Genomic DNA, 16,939 nt, shown 5'->3' on the forward strand with positions numbered 1-16,939 from the left:
CATGAACCTCCTCTTAATAGAAGGTCATGAGGAAAAGTAATTGAATAATTGCAAATTTTTAAAAATTAATTATCCCTCTCTCCTCCGGCTAACTGTCGTGCTGGAGGAGAAGAGAATAGCAAGGGCCATCAAGCTCCTTGGTGGAGCTCGCAAGCGGGTGGAGGCCATGCCAATGGTCGCGTGGAGGGAGGTACCTCTCCCTCACGGCTATAAAACCAGGGCCTCTAGTAGTCGGGGGGAGGATAGAGAAGGCCATCATTGCAGACAGTGCCATTGAGAGAGGGAAAGGACTTCGATTGTTGTCGTAGAGCTAGAGGAGAAAAGGTTGTGAGAAAGGACGATTCAAACAGAGAGGAGGATGTAGTAAACATCCTTGCTACCGTTGAAGGAGGGCCATGTGATTGTTGTCGCCGTCAGAACCGTCAGCTGCCATTGCCACCATCGAACTCATCTGTCGTCTCCATCCTCTTTCCCCACATGGCTCCTAACCACAAAAACTTCAAGATTTTTTCTCGGCCATGTAGTCATTTGAGAGTGTCCTAGTGTGCCGAGCAAGTGGACATGTCTTTATAGATCTGTTGATAGATCTATCTAGTGATGCCATGTCAATAGCTAGGTGGTACAGGTGCCACATCAGTGGTGGCCAACCACATCAGTAGGTTGACTACAAAGATTGCCATGTGGCAGAGGAGAAATCCATGTATATATCTACATTCCTTTGTATTCAACATTCTTCGTACAACAGATCTTGTTCTACAATCTCTTTCTCTCTCTCTCTCTCATCTCTCTATGTTCATCCTGCTCTCTCAATCTCATGCCATATGCTTCCACATCGTTGCACTCTAACAGAAGTATTAGAAGATATGGTTCAAAAGGAGTAGCCTAGTGTAGAGGAATTAAATTAGATTCTAGTTCCTAAGAAAATTTTGGCACACAAGGATAGGAAAGTGTGTTGAGATATCGAGCTCCACTCGTGATATGCCAGGGTGACCGTCGTGCATTTATGTCACCGACTTGTCAGTTGTTTGCAGATGCGGTTGGTACACCACCCATGAATAATAGCTCGATGATAGCTATCCTTATCTACTCTAGTTCGTGGCTCAGTTAGTATGCCACCTTAGTTAGTTGAGTTTGGTCTGAGACCCATATATAGGGTTCTTCTATTTCCTTGTACTTGAGTTCTTTTGGCTTACACAACTAAGAAGAGGAAAACTTTTTTCAGCCTCCACATTTGTGTGTATTCCCCCATTGTGCAAGCAAGAAAGCTACAAATGAGACTCCTTCCTTCTCTCCCACAATCTTGACATGGTATCAGAGCCTTGTTCGTGGTAAGGAGCTCAAGAAAGCAAGCGAAGCTCGCAGTGTTTTGGTAAGAGGAGCAGTGTTGCTTTCATTTTCTATTTTGGGAGCAGATCTCTGTAGGTAGCACAGCCGGAAATTGCAAGAGTGCATTGTCTCAGGTTGAGATGCCCTTCGCAGTGAAGCAAGAGGGCAGTATATGCTGCGGGAGAAGGCTTTAGCCCTTGGTGACCCTGTTTTTTTTATTTGAGGCCATTTCGGGGCCTGTTTTGGAGGTGGAAGTTTTCTGCACGCACTCAGGAAAAGGCCCAGTTTTATGCTATGCAGCCACACTGTTCTACAGGTCGGTGAAAAGTTACTGTAGAAATTGCATCGTATGCCTGTGCGCAGAGACATTGGGAGTTACAGAATCATCCTTGTTGCCTGTTGATGCAAAATCGTCACTAGGAAGTGACTGTGTGGTCAAATACCACTTTCATCAGTTTTGTAGATTTGCCCTTGTGAGGCTGAAGCTGTGTTCATTGCAGTGACAGAATTTTTTGCAGTGTTCTGTAATGGCATCTGATCCTCTCTCATAGATTCTTACTGAAAAGCTTGACAAGAACAACTTCCAAGCATGGAAGTTTAGAATGACGAATTTGCTTATGGGAAAAGGATATTGGGAATTTGTTGCAGGAAATGAAGAAGAACCAGTTCTTCCTGATGTTCCCAATCAATAGCAAATGCAGGCATTTAAAGCATGGCATGAGAGAGCCAGGAAAGTTATGTACTGGCTTTCTATCAGCATTTCAGACTCTATGATTGTGCATATTCAGGATGCAAGTACGCCAAAGGAGGCATGGGATACTCTGTCAAAAATGTATAGCACAAATACACAAGCCAGGAAAATGCAGCTCAAGCAAGAGTTGCACAATGTACAAAGAGAAAATATGAGTATCAATGACTACCACATGAAGGTGAAGAAGATTGCAGATGCACTTACTTCCATTGGGTCGCCAGTGGAAGATGATGATTTAGTTTGTGTGACCTTGAATGGTCTAGGAAAGGATTATGCACAGTTCCGAACATCCATTTCCTTCCGTGAAAGATTTCCTGATTTTGAGGAGTTGATTGCTCTTCTAATTTTTGAGGAGCAGAGAAATGGTGGTGCATCTTCTTCAGGAGGAACTTCAAAAGAAGATGTCTTCTACTCAAATGCTGGAAGAGGTAGAGGCAGAGGTAGAGGAGGCCGATCTGGAGGCCGTGGTAGAAATCAGAATATGCAGCAAACTCAAGAAAATCAGTCCTATGGAGGAGGACGTGGTAACTCTAGAGGCAGGGGGAGCCAAAGAGGTTGTGGTGGATGGCAAAGAGGCCAAAATGCAAACAGTAATGTTGAATGCTACTACTGTGGTAAAATGGGTCATATGGCTAAAGACTGCTATAAAAAGCAGAATGACATAATGAATGGAAAACTGCAACAAGGGAATTATGCATTTTCTAGTAGACAGGGTGATGACAGAAATGAGCATTTGTTTATGGTGCAGCACATGAACAATTATGTGACAAGTGTAGAAGAAAGCAATGATGTATGGTATGTTGACTCAGGTGCATCAAACCACATGACAGGTCATGCAGAATGGATGGAGGATGCAAGGAAAATGGAAAAACCAGGATTTCTGGAGACTGGTGATGATACTGCACATCCTATTGTGCAGATTGGAAAAATTCCTTTGTCTATGCAGGATGGGAAAAAGAAATACCTGTCTGATGTATTTCATGTCCCGAATATCACCAAGAATCTGGTTTCTGTTGGTCAAATGGTTGAATAGGGCTTGCAGGTCAAATTTAATCCTCATGGATGCTTTGTTGAGGATATGAAAAATAAAGGTCGCTTGATAGCAAAAGGAAAGAAGAAGGGCAGAATGTTTACGTTGGATGCAGACATGTCTGAATTGAGTGCAGCAATGTTTGCGCATGGGACCAGTGTAGTTGCAGATATTGATATCTGGCATAAACGCATTGGTCATGTTAATGTACAGCGACTTAAATCAATGCAGGCCCAAAATATTATTGCAGGATTGCCTAAATTCAAGGTTGCAGAAATGCATAAGGTATGTGAAGCCTGCCAATTTGGAAAACAGGCAAGGAAACCATTTCCTAGACATGTTCAAGAGAGTGAGAAGCCATTGGAATTAATCCACTCTGATGTGTGGACTACTAAAGCTGCATCTCTTGGAGGCTCTGTCATTATTTTGTCACTTTTATTGATGACTATAGTAGAAAAGTTTGGGTGTATTTTATGAAAAAGAAAAGATAAGTTTTTGGGCATTTCAAAACTCTTAAAGCTATGGTTGAAAAAGAAACAGGCCTGCAAATAAAATGCCTAAGGTCATATGGAGGGGGAGAGTACCTCTCAAATGAGTTTGCAAGGTTCTTGCAGGAGCATGGCATAAAGCAGCAATATTCATGTAGTCATACCCCACAACAAAATGGAATTGCAGAAAGGAAAAACATTCATATTGGAGAGGTATCTCGTGCCATGCTCAACGAAAAAGACTTGCCATATTTTTACTGGGCTGAAGCAGTTGCTACAATAGTCTATATAATGAACATGACTCCCACTGCAGCAATACATGGGATGACTCCAGAGGAGAGGTATACTAGTAGAAAACCAGATATTTCTCATTTGAAAATTTTTGGTTGCATTGCCTATGTACATGTGCCAGATGAGTTAAGATCCAAGTTGGATCCAAAAGCTGAGAAGTGCATCTTTATTGGTTACTCTCAGCAAAAAGGGTATAGATGCTATAACCCTTCTACTCGTAAGTTTACAGTGAGCAGAGATGTTGTTTTTTATGAGATGAGTAGCTGGTATAAACCAGTAAATGTGATTGATGATATAGATGTACAAAATGGTAATGCTGCACAGAATTCATAGTAGCAGTCACAAAATATTAGTGGACCTGGAGCGTCCTCTAGCAGTGGTTCACATTCTTCGCCATGGACAGGCAGATTGAGATCAGGAGAATCTTCTCAAAGCAATGCAGATAGTGGTATGCAGGTATCACGAAAAGGAAAAGAGAAGGTTGATCAACCCATGTTTGATGTGAGTGCAGGTCACTCTTATGTGGATGGTGAATCGAGTGGCTCAGAACAGAGCATTGATGATGAGTTGGGTATTCCTTCTATTGTTACACCTGGAGTAAGGAAGACCAGGGATGTTTTGAGAGCACCTGGGAGTGAACCTACTTTGCGTAGGTCTACCAGAGCTAGGTATCCTGTGGATAGGCTGAAATATGATGGATTTACAGCCATTCACTATGCATATATGGTCAAAGTGATACAGGAACCAGAACCCACTTCTTTTGAGCAAGCCATGGGAAAAGAAAAATGGGAGAAAGCCATGGATGAAGAAATGGATGCCTTGGAAGAAAATGCTACATGGAAATTGGTACCTTTGCCTAAAGATAAGAATGCAATTGGCTGTAAGTGGGTTTATAAGGTGAAGCACAATGCAGATGGTTCTGTGAACAGATATAAGGCAAGATTAGTAGTCAAGGGGTATGTACAAACATATGGCATTGACTATGAAGAAACATTCAGTCCAGTTGCAAGGATGGCAACCGTAAGAGCAGTCATTGCTATGGTTGCATCAAAGGGATGGTCTTTACATCAGATGGATGTAAAGAATGCCTTCTTGCATGGTGATTTGTAAGAAGAGGTCTATATGGAGCAGCCACCAGGTTATGTGCATGTTGTTCATCCTGAGTTTGTTTGCAGGTTGAAGAAAGCCTTGTATGGCTTGAAGCAAGCACCTAGAGCATGGTCTGACAAGATAGGACAGTATCTTGTCACTATTGGCTTTCAGATTTCCAAGGCAGATTTCTCACTTTATGTGAGAAAAACAGAGAAATGTATTATGCTACTTGTCATTTATGTTGATGATTTGATTATGACATGTGACAGTGATGAAGATATCCTTCATGTGAAAATGCTATTGAAGCAGAAGTTTGAGATGAAGGATTTGGGAGAGCTGCGTTATTTCTTGGGCATTGAGGTGATTAGATCACCAAGTGGGATACAGCTCTTGCAGAGGCAGTATGGATTGGACATGCTGTCCAAATATGGGATGACAGGCTATAAGCCTATTTCAGTTCCTTTGGAGCAGAATGTGAAGCTGAGCACAGATGCAGGTGAGCTTCTGGAAGACCCTACTATGTACAGATGCATAGTAGGAAGCTTGATTTATATGACTATTACCAAGCTAGATTTGAGCTATGCTGTTGGATTGGTAAGTCACTTTATGCAGGCTCCAAGGAAACCGCATTTGGATGAGGCTAGACGCGTACTCAGGTATGTGAAGTCCACATTGCAGTATGGACTATTTTATGAGACTGGGGTTCAGATACAGTTGCATGGATACATTGATGGTGATTGGGCTGGTAGCATTTCTAATAGACGATCTACCAGTGGATATGTGTTCTCTTTTGGGAGTGCTGCAGTCACTTGGAGCAGCAAGAAACAGCCTACAGTTGCCTTGTCCAGCACAGAGGCTGAGTACAGGGGTGCAGCAATGGCTGCATGTGAGGTAGCTTGGTTGCATAATATACTTTATGATATGCATCAGCCTACAGATGGGCCAATTGTCATTTATTGTGACAACATGAGTAGTATACACTTGGCAAATAACCCAGTCTATCATGCTAGAACAAAGCACATTGAGGTGCATTATCACTATGTGCGGGAGAGGGTTTTACTAGGTCTTATTGATCTAGTTTATGTCAGCACAGAGGATCAGGTAGCTGACATATTTACGAAGGCATTGGGTGCAGAGAAGCTGCGCAAGTTCAGAGACTTGCTTGGTGTGCAGGAATTGGGATTGAGCTTGAGGGGGAGTGTTGAGATATCGAGCTCCACTCATGATATGCCAAAGTGACCGTTGTGCATTTATGTCACCGACTTGTCAATTGTGCAGATGCGGTTGGTACACCACCCATGAATAATAGCTAGATGACAGCTATCCTTATCTACTCTAGTTCGTGGCTCAGTTAGTATGCCACCTTAGTTAGTTGAGTTTGGTTTGAGACCCATATATAGGGTTCTTCTATTTCTTTGTACTTGACTCCTTTTTGGCTTACACAACTAAGAAGAGGAAAACTGTTTTCGGCCTCCACCTTTGTGTGTATTCCCCCATTGTGCAAGCAAGAAAGCTACAAGTGAGACTCCTTCCTTCTCTCCCACAATCTTGACACCTCCTCTTATAGGTGGTTGAGACAACCTGCCCTCCCCAGGCTGCATGGGCTGCAGTGTCCTCCCAAGTAACTCAATCGCAGTGTCCAATGCTCCATCATAAAACTCCTCATAATCCGCCATGGCCACATGCATATCATCACATGATAGACTAGCTCATAGCATGGTCTTTATGGTCACCGGCCTCGCTCTACGGCCACGGTCACTCATAGTGCCTACATATTAAAACAACCATTAATAAAAAATAGAATACATTGCTCTCTTCCATTAAAATTGGTAAAATACTATGCGATAACATGATGTATACTATATGGCAACACTTGTATTGAGTGCTTATTTCTCATCTGATATGCTTATGTGATACTGATTTGTTGCTAACATATTGATAAGTGTTTGATCCTTGCTAGGAGTTGCTTTCTAAGCTATGTTGCTCACTTATTTATCCATGCAAGTATATGGCTATGGCTACTTGATACTTCTCGGGCACTTTGGATGCTACATTGGTATTTAATGTATAAAGCACTTAATTTTTTTTAATTGTATACAGTTTGGAGAGCAAAGGTTGCTCTTGATATGACGCTCGTACTCAAAATATTTATGTCAATGGAGATATTTTTGCTGAAAATGCTACTTGTTCTCAGGATCAAATTGAGATGCAAGCCACCTATGAGTCTAGTGTGGTCTTTGAGGGTCTTTTGGCGCTTGTATTGGGATCTAAGCTTGCACTAAATGTAGAAATAGACCCATCTACCACCCCAGATTAGCCCTTGATTGATCATGTTTTACCCCTAGCAGTGGATTAAGTAGTTGAGCAAGAATAGGATAGTATAAATGCATCAAAATAGTCATGAGATGGTTACTAACTAGCAAGAAGGCCACTAGCATGAAATGAGTTCTTAAACTCAAGCGCAAGGCTAGTGGTTCAATTGATAGGTACTATTCACTTGATCTTGAAAACTCTACCTTCGTGATATTGAAAACTATACCTTTCTCATCACTATGCTTGCAAAAGAGACTAACTTGATATATTGAGAAACCTTTCATTTTTGTATTAAAATGGCTCCAATAGCATTTGTCCCCGCCATTGCAAGATTCACATAAAAGAATTTCTTCCAATTTGGAGTTTGAAAATTATCCAAGTTTCCCAATACCTCTTTCACCTAGGGAAACACCTCACACTCCATCCACACAAACACCGAGGTTTGAAATCAATTTCAGATGTTAATGCCTCTAACTCATCCATTTCATATAAAATAAAATTTTAGCTTTCATTTTCTTCCTCCTCTTCCCTTTCATCCTCCATTGGTTTATGTACATCTAGCAAAGCAAACAAAAAATAGATGAGAGTAACGAAGGTAATAGTGTGAAGGACATCAAAGAGTAAAACTTGATGGGGTGATTGGTCTGATTGAGAGTAGTTTCTACGCTTTTGCTATGGGTGAAATTGAAAATATCATGAAGAAAGAACTAAAATACCAAGAAGAGCAAAGAGAAGAGCAAAATGAGCCAAGACTAATGGTTAGTGTACTTAGGTATTAGAAATTATCTCCCAAAGTGACAAAGGGCTTGGGGGGGAGGTCATGGTGTAAGAAGGGGGACTAGGTTGGATGGGGTACTAAGGCACCATGTTGCACATAGGAGGGATACATGTCTCAAGAGTAGTGTAACATATTGGCCATGGTATACATCAACTATGGAGCACATGCTGTGTTAGAATTTTGGGTGAATATAGAAAAACTTCACCTCCTTCACCTATCCTTCAAGGTTAGGATTGCAAACACATTTGTCTAATGCATTTCTGGTGGGCACATTTCCAGCATCTATAAATGAGCTTGGATTTTAAAAAAAAAAGAAATCTCATCTCCTTAACTTGTCCTTTGAGATTGGAATTGCAATAAATATATTTCTCTAATACATTTTTGGTGGGCATATTTTGTGCTTGCAACAATGGCTTAAATGGACTGGCTTGAGCTAGCGATTGCTTTGAGCATTGCTGATGGTATTGTATATGTTGAGAAGGGGGTATTTTTCTTGAGCTAGTGATTGCTTTGAGCATTGCTGGTGGTATTGTATACGTTGAGAAGGGGGTAGTTTTCTTGAGGAAATAAGTGGCAATGGTTGTCCCAAAGGGAGGTGGGTATAGTGATCATTTCAACTACCTTGAGTATTAATGTGGCACTGTCTCAAGTGTCAATGGAGGAACTACTTCAAGAGGTGATGTGGCATTATCTTGAATTGGGTTACAAGTGATTACGTTGGTGCAAGAGAGATGTAGTGTGCCTTGAGGGGGATCACTATAGAAGTGCCTCAAGTACAAGTGGCCATGACCACGTTGAGTGGATGGGAACCTTGAGTATTAATGTGGCACTGTCTCAAGTGTCAATGGAGGAATTGCTTCAAGAGGTGATGTGGCATTATCTTGAATTGGGTTACAAGTTATTACCTTGGTGTGTGAGAGATGTAGTGTGCCTTGAGGGGGATCACTATAGAAGTGCCTCAAGTACAAGTGGCCATGACCACGCTGAGTGGATGGGAACCATCTCAAGTGTTTGGGGTGAGATCACCTCAAGAAGGGCTGGTGGTGATGGCCAATTGAGGCTGCCTCAAGTTAGGAAAATGTTTGCCTCAAGTGCAAAACATCGAGAGGAGAGTACATGAAGTGTCTCAAGAGGAGAGGCAATTGGCAAAGTCACACATGCCACAGTTCATGCTTTTCTTTAATTTGGGAAGCAAAGGCAAGTGTTTCCTTTCTTCTTGTTCAAGTAAAGCAACTTGGCTTGAGGCAAAATATGATGATTGCCTCAAGTTTCTAGTCATGTAAGGTTTATTACCTCAAGACGTGGGAGGTGTGTTTGAATACCTTGACTGGTTGAGCACTCAATTGTCATGAGTAGGGAGGCTACAAGGGTAGTTGCTTTGACTGGAGGTGATAGGATTATCTAAAGTGCAAAGTTGGGGGTGGTGATACCACAAATGGGTTGCACCATTATTGCCTTGAGAAAAGTTGGAGGTTTGCCTCAAGTGCAATGCCTTAGGTTGAATGTAAGGAAATTTCATTGAGCATGAGAAATACACTAATTTCTTTGAGTGTGGAAGGGAGTGGTGAATGTCTTGAGAGGGAGAGATGGCAAGATTAGCATTATAGTGCTTTTCCTTCTTAACAAGCAACACGAGTGTTTCTTTTCCTTAATTTGAAAGAAAAGCACTTAGATATGAGGTTCTTGTGTTTGTCTTGAGTTGTTTGTGTAGCAAGATGATTGCTTTCAGAGGAGGGAGGTATGAGTTTCCTCAAGTGCAACTACCTAAGGTAGAGAATGGAGTGTGACATTTGCTAGGGTTGTTTGCTTTGAGTGGGGCAAGACACTTATTGCTTTGAGCAAGGGAAGAAGTGATGATTGTTTTCTTGAGTGTGAGTTGAGGACTAAGTATCTCTAGCACATACTCTGAGCTCACTTCTTATCTTGAGCTTGTAAAAGCCATGATAGGATGAGCGGGTGTGTTGATGCAAGTCCTTGAACTTAGGACCATGCTATGGAGATCAAAATCATGAGGATATAGTTATTAATGATGAGGAGAATGATTGTCTTAGTGGTTGATCAACTTGAATTAGCATGCTTAAGTGATTGGCATGTCTTTTCTCATTGTGACCCTATTCACACACCTCACTTGTGACACTACAAGGTCATGCCATAAATTTGGCACTCAATTTTGTCAAATACTTTTTTCCCTCATCCACTACACCTGAGTGACTGGATGCATTGATTATGCAAACAAAGGAACCTAGGTCTAGACTTTGAAGATACACCCTCACATTGCATCTATCCAAAATAGTCCAATGCATCTACATCACATCCATGATTTGCATTTCTTGAAATTAGTGTAGTCCAAGAGACCACCACCCACACATGAATTTCATCAAACACTTCCCATGCTTTTGTAAATGTTCCACATTTTGGATACATAGCCATCACAGCATTGCCTAGCTCTTGAGAAGAAATCAATCTTCTCACATCCCATCTTCTCACATCCCATCTTCTCACATCCCATCCTCACACTTGCCACTCCATTGCCATCACCCTTGGCCCACAACTCTTGAGCCTCAAGTTTATCATTGACCAATAATATTGTCCCTCTTTAGCCTTGTTTATAGTACTCTTCAAATATTTTATACCCAACAAACTCAATATTTTTCCCTTCTTCTCTTCTTGTAGTGCAATAATGTCAAACCTTCTTCTCTTAAGTACATAAAAATATACCTCTCTTCCATGCTAAGTCTTGAAATCCCAGATAAATCCCCAAATTGGAATCAAGCAAGGGAAGAAAATAGCCCCAATGCTTTCTTATGATGCATTACAAGTTTGAAAGTGTTTGATTGGTATGTTTGATTTTCTTGTCCCTTGTTAGATCATTGTACTTCTTTCCCCCATCACCTCATGTTCAACTAGAACTTGAGGCATAGTGGGTACTCATCATCTTGATTCTATACAAAATTCTAGCTTTGAAGATTTTTGTGATATAATCAAGCCTTTATCAGAGCAGCACCAAAGTAGTAGTGGTAGTAGGCAACCAATGACAAGGAAGTACATAACTTGTTTCACATTCTCTCACATTGTTTTTTCTAACTAGATATATGTCTGATTTGACCTAACACTTCCTTACTAGAATTCTAGGATTGATGCACTGAATGCTTGCACCAATTCCTCTTATATAGTCCCTGAATTGCCCAACTTATACCTCACTATAGCAAGCAAATCTTATATCTATATTTAGACTATGTGCTCAGACCAACTTCTTAGACTAGGCTTCTAGATTAGGCACTAGAACATTACTAAGACCCAACCTACAATTGTGTCCACCTCCTCAATCATAACACCCATTTACACCACAAAAATCTCTACAATCTTATCTCTCAATACACACAAGATGTGTGACCTTGCTCCTTGAACATCCCTAGAACCAGTCCATAACCTAATTATAAAAACATGATTGGAGACCTCAGCAAGCTCTCCTTAGTCTTCCAAAACCACAATCAAGGTAGGATCCATGCACAAAAAGAGTAAAATTAGACCATCTAATCAAAGACAACCAAGACAAAGTCCTAGTCAATATTACAAACCACAATCATTGTAGAAGATTGGCTAGAGACATGTTCTAAATGTGACCTAAGTGTGGAGGGAACTAAGAGAAATAACCTTGAACTTCTAATGATGAGAAGGCTAAGTGCAACAATCCTAGTTGAGGACTTGACTATACCTAAGGAACAATCGAAATAGCTCTTGGAATCATTGTTGTTTCACCTGCATACACTTTTGATGGTAACCAACATAACTCCTTTGAGATCCGTAATATAAAGCTGATAACTAATTCAATTATCAACTATCAATTTAGCCTTTAGTTCTTACTACTTCTATCCATCCATTGATCCTATCCTTCGCACAATTGGTGATTTAATTAGAAAAAACTTTCAAAGAGTTCTAAATTGATCATAATTTGGTGTGACAATGTCCTCAACTTCACACATAACTTATCACATGTTGATATGCAATGTTGTATGGATATTTCTCGATACTCATACGTATCCTCTAAACAATTAGTCATTTGACGTTACCAAAAATCAAATTTTGCGCCAAAATTTTTAGTATTAGGAGATCACCATTATGAATTTGGTGCAAAAAAAGATCTTACCCGTGTTTTTAGCCTAAAAAGTGAAATTTTCCTAAACAAAAAACACTAGCTACAAAAACCTATTCTTTGAGAAAAGAAGAAAACACCCTTGGCAATTGAGAAAGGGAAAAAAGAGAAAAACAAACTATTATGGCAGAAAAGGAAGCAATTCCCTATCATAACATGTCCCACTCTAGAAAAAAGTGACAATACCCTTGGAGTGGAAAGGTGGCTAAGGAAGAGGTGATAACACACCTTAGTCTAGATCCTCCAATTTAGTGACTACCATTTCATTTGTATTATCAACCTCCCTGGGTGGGTTGTGACAATCCTTCTTCAAAAGTCTAGAATGTAGCTATTAAGAAACCTCTATTTGTGTGTTGTATCTTACTTTCTCACACTTCACTATACCTCCGTTAGTGTATTGATTATCTATACATTGCTATACCCCTATTCCCTAAATATTCAATAATATTATTAGTTTCTAATGTATTGGATACCTCCCTTGGTATGTCTCTTCATTGACATTCACTTCATGAAATTATCAATAAGTAGATCTACATCTACAAACAGTTAAGTGATGTGAGCTTTCATCCTAATAGAATGGGATTCTATGTAAGAGTTACCTTTTATATTTTCAATGGAACATATCAAGGCAATGGATTGTGGATCCATCACGTGCATGAGATAATGGGGTGTTGAGTGTGAGAAGTTCTCTTTTTAATCAATTGAGAGGTGAGGTTTGAGAGAGATTACCATAGTTGAAATTTGGTAAGTTCTCATTTCCCTATGCATTGGGATGTGCCTCCTTCCAATACATCGCGACACTTTCTATTCTATGTATTAGACTAGAATGCTTATTGATATTTAGTTCTTGCATATATGTTAACATGGATGGGATACACCAATGAGGTATCAATTGTGCATGATGGAATATCATCTTTGTACCCTAGAAATTTTCAATTTCTTGCCACATGTAAATATGGATTCTTGATCAATTCCAATTAGATTATTTTCAATGGATGAGATGATCAACTATTATTATTATGGAATTTTCTAGAACTCTTAATGAGAATAAAATTACTTTAATTTAATTTATTTTTTTAGATTTTATCTATTTTTCATATTATTTGTGACTTGTTACATGTATACATGTGTGTGATATTGGTCTTATTATACCTAAGTAGTGTAACGTGTCCACAAGTATCATCCAAGACACTTCTTAGCAGTCCATCGGAAAGGATGTCTAGAAAGCTCCGCCCGGCACTCCCATGGAATGCTACGGGATTTGCGATCTAGAGCTTTCCGCGTCTACCACGTAGCGGAAGTATTCTGGCCGTTCCTACTTAGGATCGATCGGAATTAGGGTTTTCTTGATTGGTCATTTCCTAATAGCAACTAGCGTCGGATTGAAGCGAACTACTTTACGCAGAAACGCCAGGTCCGAAGCGGATCAATGCTGCACTTGGTTCAAGGAGAATGGGAAACGAGAGGGATGCAAAGCTCAACCTCTCTGCCATAAGGCATAGTCCCATTCTGTTCCCCTAAAACAGCGTAAATCAGTTAAGACATAACTCTAGGTCAACGCTTTCATTGTTTGATTCCTTTGACAATCATCCCGCTATTCTTTGAGATTTGAGAAAAGTTCTCAGCCAACCGAGACCACCCAACTGTAGGACGGACCCATGGTCCATCCTCCGCACTTTCCTCGGTTTGTTTTAGTTATGTAATTATCTAACACATTAATTGGACATATAACAATCAGCTTCTTTAATTAATCCGTTAAGCACTGGTTCCTTCACGTAATCTTATCACATGACATAGAAAGGCAATATCAAACAAGTTTTTTTAAAAACATATCATCACATTTATCTTTGAAATACAAGGAGTTCCGCCCGTAGGCTTGTCCATAATCCACCTGAAGGCTATCCAGCAATCCAGAGGGATCACTATTCCAAGTTTCCGCCCGCAGACTAGTATGCGGGCCTCGAGATCCAATCCCGAGTTGCGTTAGCCTCTTGTGCAGGACCCGGAAGGCAAGGGATTTACGGCCAGAGCCCCCCCTAGCACCCATGCGTCCTCCTGCCCCAAGTAGCACTCAATGGAGAGACCTCTTTCTGGGTTAGGGCGTATCCTATTAACCCAACTTGGTCAACCCTAAAGTTTATTGGATACTTTAGTTTTTTGGTTTTTTTAAACCTTCCTTACTTAGAAGGATATCAAAGAATACATCCTTTTGCAAGATAACTTGCATAAGGATCCGCCATCCTTATTGAGGGTATTAACCTTTCCGCACAAGACCATATGAATTCGTACTTGCCGCGCAAGTCCTGCATCGTACTATGCGATAATGGAGTTACGAAATAATCTGTTTCAGTTTCTTTAAGCTAACGTTTGTCAGACCTAGGGTTTCCTAACTTTATTATTTTCCTTTAAGAAACTCAGGGACAAACCCTAGTTCTTTTACATTTTCAATTTACTAATTCTACAATCCGAGAATGTGGGCAAGTATTTAAGGTATAGTCGTTTCTTGGATTTTAATTCATTCCCAATGAATATTTCACAACAGAGGTATTTCTAAGTTCATATTAATTTGGTTAACTTTTAGAAAGTAATATTGAGATCACTTCTGCACGATTTGCTATCAATGTGTCAATTGATTTTTCAATCCTAAACTTTATCGATTTGAGGTTAGGTAAATTAAATTAATCTTCATTTTTCTTTGCGAACAAAACTCATACCAAATAAGCAATCTTTCCCTTGCTAAGTTATGCTGTTAGCAATGATAACGTCCTAGAGTTTAAGCATCGTAAGAAACCTTTCATGAATTGCACCTTCTATAATGATTCGTTGTAAAAAGAATAGGGGTTAATAGTGCAAGATGCAGATTTATACCTTCTAGACTTAACCAAAGTATACTTTTTAGTGGGTAAATAATCTTGCTCATAATTTGTTTCAATGCATAATGCTATTTGAAGGAAAACTATGTTTATACTTTATCCACATTTGCATGTTCGATTAAACTAAAATTCCTTCATCGTAAATAACTAGGACGAAATATATTTTATCCCTAACAATTCATCTTGCATGATTGAATTAAAACCGATATAAAATTAAGAAGGAAAAACCTGGTTTTGGGGGTGAGATATCCACATGGATACCGGGAGATGACCCTCCCGTAGCTACTTCTTGGACTTTCTTAGGCGGCATCGCAGTTGTAATCCTTCGAACGTGAAAGCAACTTTACACTCCTTTTCGGAATTCACCGTCACTTCAATATTCTTCTTCTCTCTTTCGAGTCAAGGAATCATTAAGGGATTGACCACAAGAAGGGGGTAATAAGACCTTTAAGGTCTTAATTTCTTCGGGAGGGCAAGGTTTACAAAGCCTAAAGAAAAGGCCCTATAGGGATTTATACGCAGTGAAAAGGGTGTGTGTGAGTGTGGTTTCAAAAAACATATGATGGGCCTTGGGAGATCTTTGGGCTCGGGAGTAAAAGGTATAGGAAGGGGGATTCTTGGAGATGTTTTAGGACACGGAGTAGTAAAGGCTTAGGGATTTAAACCCGGGGTGAAAGGGGAAAGGTGAAGGGTGAAGGGCTTATAGCACGGGGGAGGGAAAAGGGTGTGTAAGAAAAAAAAGGGGCACGAGGGGGTGAAACACGGGGTTTCAAAAAAAACACAAGGAGGGGGCTTATAAATTTAAGCACGGGGGGGAGGGGGGGGGGGGGGTTAGTGGTTTTTTAGGCCAAGGGGAGTGAGGGCTAAGGTGGCTTAAGCATGGGGTGGGGGTTTAGTGGCTCCACGGGAAGGGGGGCTTATAGGAGCCCCCCTTAGAAGCTTCAAGAAGCTTCTTGAAGCTTCTGTGGCTCGAAGTCCATGTGGGGAGAGATGGAGGCAGCAGATGTTCGATGGCGGCAGTGGCAGCAACTGACGGTTGGTAGCAGGGCGGCTCCTCCTCAAAGTGGTTCAGTGGTGGCGTTTTGGCATCAAGCAGCATCAGCATTTCCTTCGTCTTCTGTCCTTCCTCCCCCCTCCTCAGTAGCCTGTGGCCCTCCCTCAATTATATAGGGGAGGGGAGGGAATCCTCCCTCTCCTATGTGTCATTGTGCATGAATCCTCCTTGTTCCAAGCTCCAACAAGGAGCTTGGTGTCCCATGCTTCCCTCCCTTTCCCCTAGCTCGACAGTCGGCTGGGGGAAGGAGGGAGTAATAAAAGAAATTGCCTTAATCTAATAAAAATGAATTAACCCAAAGCCCTATTCACGCATGATAAAATTTAGATTTGCTACAACTAGATAGATGGAAGGATTCTAACCTATTCTCTTTTGCGGTGAGTATATTATTGGAGAGAGTTACATCGAAAAAATACTTCAAGAAACTGTATTTTAATGCATAGAAAGTGTCTATGGTTGAATGTCTCAGAGCATGGAATTAATTTTTTTTTGGGATACTCCCTAATGTTGTTCAAGGATTAAGTATCTAGTACCAAAGTCACAGAAACTCATAACACATTCAGTAGAAGAAAGACAAGAAGAGAAGGGAAGGATTTGTAGAGATGAAAGACACGAGTGCTAGAAAATCCAAGCTTTAATCTATATTCATTTCATCCATGCATCTAAAAGAAAACATTTTTCAGCAGCCCACTCATGTAAAATACTATACTTCATAATGGTCAAATCTAAATTATACCCTAGTTCTTTATCAAGGAAAGTTTCTTTGATTGGATGGCATATATTGAGTCAA

The sequence above is a fragment of the Lygodium microphyllum genome, chromosome 6 (genome assembly GCF_053477565.2).
Source record: "Lygodium microphyllum isolate KBCC chromosome 6, Lygodium_microphyllum_v1.1.10, whole genome shotgun sequence".
Lineage (NCBI taxonomy): Eukaryota > Viridiplantae > Streptophyta > Polypodiopsida > Schizaeales > Lygodiaceae > Lygodium > Lygodium microphyllum.